The sequence below is a fragment of the Gavialis gangeticus genome, unplaced genomic scaffold (assembly GCF_001723915.1).
Source record: "Gavialis gangeticus isolate Ggan-Ray unplaced genomic scaffold, GavGan_comp1, whole genome shotgun sequence".
NCBI classification, from domain to species: domain Eukaryota; kingdom Metazoa; phylum Chordata; order Crocodylia; family Gavialidae; genus Gavialis; species Gavialis gangeticus.
Window position 1 is genome coordinate 23,778,302 of NW_017729033.1, and position 5,199 is coordinate 23,783,500.

The window sequence follows — 5,199 nt, forward strand, 5'->3', positions numbered from 1 at the left end:
ATCCTCCCCCTCTATGCGACACTGGTCAGGCTGCAGCTGGAGTACTGCATCCAGTTCTGGGCACCACACTTCAAGAGGGATGTGGACAACATGGAGAGGGTCCAGAGGAGGGCCACTCGCATGATCAGGGGGCAGCAGGGCAGGCCGTACGAGGAGAGGCTAAGGACCTGAACCTGTTCAGCCTCCAGAAGAGAAGGCTGAGGGGGGATCTAGTGGCCTGTTACAAACTAGTCAGAGGGGACCAGCAGGCATTGGGGGAGTCCCAGTTCCCTCAAGCACTACCAGGACTGACTAGGAATAACAGTCACAAGCTGGCAGAGGGCAGATTTAGGCTAGATATTAGGAGGTGCTACTTCACGATCAGGGCAGCTAGGATCTGGCACCAACTTCCAAGAGAAGTGGTGCTGGCTCCTACCCTGGGGGTCTTTAAGAGGAGGCTGGATGAACACCTTGCTGGGGTAGTTTGACCCCAGTACTCTTTCCTGCCATGGCAGGGGGTCGGACTTGATGATCTGCTCAGGTCCCTTCCGACCCGCCCAACTATGAAACTAAGAGCAAGCAAAAGGGCAGCTGGCTATATCCAAGTGATTAAAGTACTCGGCAGGAAGGGGTAAGTTCAGGCTTTTCCTCCTTACATGCAGGACTATTTTTTTAAAATTCTCGTTGCTGTAAAATACATAGGAAACCAGGAAGCAGACACTGGAATCCATGTCTTCCCTCTCCCAGATGAATGCCCCAAACCCTAGGCTACCCATCGCTTGCTTTCCTTCTGGCATTCTGAATCTTGTATTCTTGACTTCAGAGTATCTACCTTTAGCTGGAGGGTTCCCCCAATTACACTATTCCATCCTTTGGTGGTTAGGGCCTTCCCTTGAGATACAGATGTGGGGTTGGCCTATGACTGAGAAGAATTTAAGAACCCAACTCAGGTACTTCCTTAGCAAGTGCTCTAATGAGGCTACTATTATGGACAACCCTGCCCCTCTCCCTGCATTTTTGGAATGAAAATGGTTGTGGCTGTTGCACTTCATAAGTGATGCTGGCATACATTAGAGGAGTTGAGAGCGGATCCATCAAGGGGCTTGGGCAGAGCTTGCTTGCCCCTTAACTTCATATCTAGATTGCAGTGACCATCAGTCACCCAGCTGCTCACCCTGGGGTTCATATCTGCACTCATGCTCTCACTGTCTCATGCCTAATGTTAAATATAAAAACTTCTTTGCAATCCAAAATCTGGGTACTTAATAAAATTTGTGGCTGCTACAGGGAGGGTGTTCTGGATCAGCTTTTGGTAGTTAGGTAATAGAAACCATATTTGGGTGTCTAGACCTAGCCCCTAAACTCTCTGTGCCTTATTCTTTACTTGCAAAATAGGGTTAATACTTCTCTCTTCCTCACAGAAGATAAATGTAGTAAAGATGAGGTGCACATTCTGCAAGGTTATAGGTACCTAAGTACCTAAGGTACCTATAAAGATGAGGTGCACATTCTGCAAGGTTATAGGTACCTAAGTTACAGATCATAAAACTAGACCTTCTGTAAATGACAGCTATGTACATAAAGCCTAGTCCATTTCTTCTCATTTAACTTAAATTCATTTAACTAAAAACTTACAATACAGCCTTTAACTACAAGTGTTCTATATAGTGAATGCATCAATTATTCAATATTTTATTTTATCTTTCTTAGTCTGTAAGTGGACCCTTATCTCCATTAGCTATAACCTGTGCAATGATCAAGGCAGGCAGCCTTCACACTCTTCAAATTATTCCACCTATTTTAGTCTATCTACAGATCTTGACTCCCAGATTGCTAAGGATTAGTCATCCTTTTATCATGGATCTGGCTATAGTGCATTGATTTGCTACCTAGAAATAAGATTGATTTCTGTATTGAAACCTTTGGGCAATGAAATGTTTTGTTTGGGGACAGAGAAGAGAATATTGTTTCTGCAAAGAGATAGTATTTCTTTGCTTTTTTCCCCCCATTTATACTTAATGCTTTTAAAGTATCAGTATATCATAGTGCCCAGAAAATGTATTTTAAAGATTTGGTTTAAGTTGAGAGGAAGATAATTCGAATCTTGGTGAATTCCACTCTGCTTCCAGGATATGGCAAAAGACTACTATCTAGAATGTACAAACGCTAAAAATGTTAATTTTAAAGACAGACCAGAGTAATGGGTCTTGGTCTAAGTAAATACAGAAGCTAGATGGTACACAAATGATGATATTTCAAGGCAGAGAAACTTAAATGCTAGGGTCAAGACCTTAAACTGAATGCAGAAAAAATCAGAAAACCATAAAGACCTTTATGTAATGGGGTTATAGGAACAAAAGGGAGGCAACAAAAGATCAAATGAACTGCCTGATCTTGAGTGTGCTGTAATATGAAAAGGGCATATGCTGGTAAACCTCAAAATTATTACAATTTTCCAAACAGGGTACACCAAGATTTCAGATTTACTTGCCATCAGATATGCCTGGATTTATGATACAGATCATATGCTCTTGTGACATTTTGTATACATATTACAGTACGTGGCTGCTGCCTGTGGTCTAGATACTTCAGGTCTTGCTGGAGAGTCAAAGCAAAAAAAGCCTTTGAGAGGGGACGAAAGGGAATTTGAAGCTGTTTAGAAGTTTGCTGTGTTCCTGACCTGATGACAGCATGCAGCATGTGAATAGCTTTACATCACAACTATATTTTATCTAGTTACATAATTTCACTTACACCTTACTGTTGTTCAGCTGCAACTAAAGAGCCTAGAATTCCTACAGTTGATGTAGTATGGAATAGGGGTGGCACAGGCAGCCTTTGCATGTGGCGGATAAGGGAAGGGACAAGCAGCACAGCAGCAGATAGAGCAGGAAACAGAAAGTAGAGCAGGTGATCGAGCAGGGAGCATAGAGCAGAAAGGGTTTGGAAGGGCACACATGAAGAGTGTGTGGCTACTTTGTGGCACTCCTGCCAACAAAGTTGGCTTCCCACTAATATAGAATAAGAAAAAAGCATGAACACAGAGGCTGTACATGTTGTGCTATCTTGGCCTCTGACAGTCTTGATTTGCTAACGAGACCAAGGTATACAATCCAAAATTCACAAATGAAATGAAGCTGATACACAAAGTAGAACATATGCCACGGAGAGATTACATCAAAGCCTTGAACAACCATTACTTCTAGACTAATGTAATACTATATTGAATTGCCCACAGCCCTGCATGGTGGTAGTGGCTCATTCAGGACTGTTTAGAAGTTCCCAGCTGCGAAAGCTGCTTCCTCCCACCCCTGCTCTCAGACCCACATGCTCCCTGCCTCCACTCTCCTGCAGGGTTTGCCCCTGCTGCCAGCTTGGCTTATTATACCACTATATAGGGTCTTCTGTTACTTCAGAGTTTCAAGAGTCCTACTGCATAGACTCAACAAATGAAACAAGAAACTTATAAAATACTGGAATAGGTAAGTATTGCTACTGCGTTGCTCTCTCCAACTTGAAGCATTCTGTTACATTTGAATGAAAGTGGGTTTTTTTATATATACTTCATTCTATTGTCCCAATTATGACTCCTGCAGGAAAACAGGTTTAACCTATTTTGCTGTAGAATCCCCCGTCCCCTAATTCCCTGAAAGGTGCAGAGATTGGATAGGTGGAGGGGAACAGAGAATTCATAGGTTATAGGACTTTGGAAGACTCAAGTTACAGTTCAGGGTCAAACTCTCAGTGTCTTTGACCCCCACCTCTCTCTGACTCTCTATGAGCTCCCGTATCTGACTGGCTTCTCAGATTAAACATCTGGTTTATCTCCCTTTAGCCACTCACATCTCCAGATGTGGCCTCTCCAGTGCTGAATAGAGGGGAATAATCACTTGCCTTGATCTGTTGGCAATGCTTCTACTAATGCAGCCCAGTATGCCATTAGCCTTCTTCTGAAAGGCTAGAGCATCTCTTTAGTTTGGCAGCCATAAGCCAAACTGAGTTTGGACTGAGTTTGGTTGCTCAGGGGAAAAGGAAAAGGCAGTGAGGATAAGACAGTGGCAAAGAAACATGGGGTTTGGAGGCAGAGAGGAGCTCAGGACAGGTGTTGGAGGTGGCAGTGAGCCAGAAGCAGAAGAGGGAGAAATGAGACAGAAGTTAGAGGGCTGAGGAGCAGAGATTGGAGCAGGGCCAAACCAACTTAGGGGTCCAAATAACAGTTTTATTACACAGACAACACACTACACAGCCCCATGAAGTTATTGGTTCTCTCTCTCTCACACACACACACATGCACTTGCACTCACAATGGCAGAAGGAGAAAGAGACTCAGTGGAAGGGCTTGAGTCCAGGTAGGGAAGAGAAGCAGAGTGCAAGTCCTTGGTTGAAGAGGGGGTGGGGGGTGATAGATACCTATCCAGGCTGGAAAGGGGTCCTTGTCCAGCAGGTGTTGTCTAGAGGGGGTTGCCGGCAGGGCCTCTGGGTGGGTAGATGGTGTGGCATGGTGCTGCTCCACATGGAGAGGGAGTCCCACTGGGTCTGTCTTCACTGCCCCTTTTTACAGGGGCAGACCTTGTGTGACCCTAGTGACAGGAGGTATGCCCAGGCAAGGGTCAGCCCCTGCCGTACTGAGCATGTGTGCTCCATGCAGGTATGTGCAGTTTGCGGTGTCTGTAATGGTGGGGTACAATGGTAGAGTTGCTGGTTCTGCAGGGTCTTTTGTCTTTCAAATGCTGGGTTCTTGTCTCCTGTTCCTGGGTGAGGTCCATGGTTCCTGGATGAATCAATGTGAGATGATGGTCCGGTCGTTACAGGCCATTCAGTAGGGGCCTGCTACCATCGTATTTCAATCATACCCAATCACTCTCATTCATCTGAGAACCAATATACATGGGAGGGGTACGCAAGGGATGCCCGGGCAGAGGACAAAAGATGGAGGCTTGACAGACAAAATGGAAACTTGACATGATTTACGCTAACTTACATATATAGGCCTAAAACAGTAATCACATAATATAAAAGCAGTACAAACATAATAATTATCACTTATAAAACGGTGGGTATCAATATGAAAATAGCAGGGCACTTATTCGCAAAGAGGGGAGAGAAAAATAAAACTTACTACCTAAAATAAAATGTTAAAGCTTATCCTACATCTTAGCTTACTTATACTTATTTATAGGGAATAGAGAGGGAGAGAAAAAGTCAGAAATGGTTGGGGAA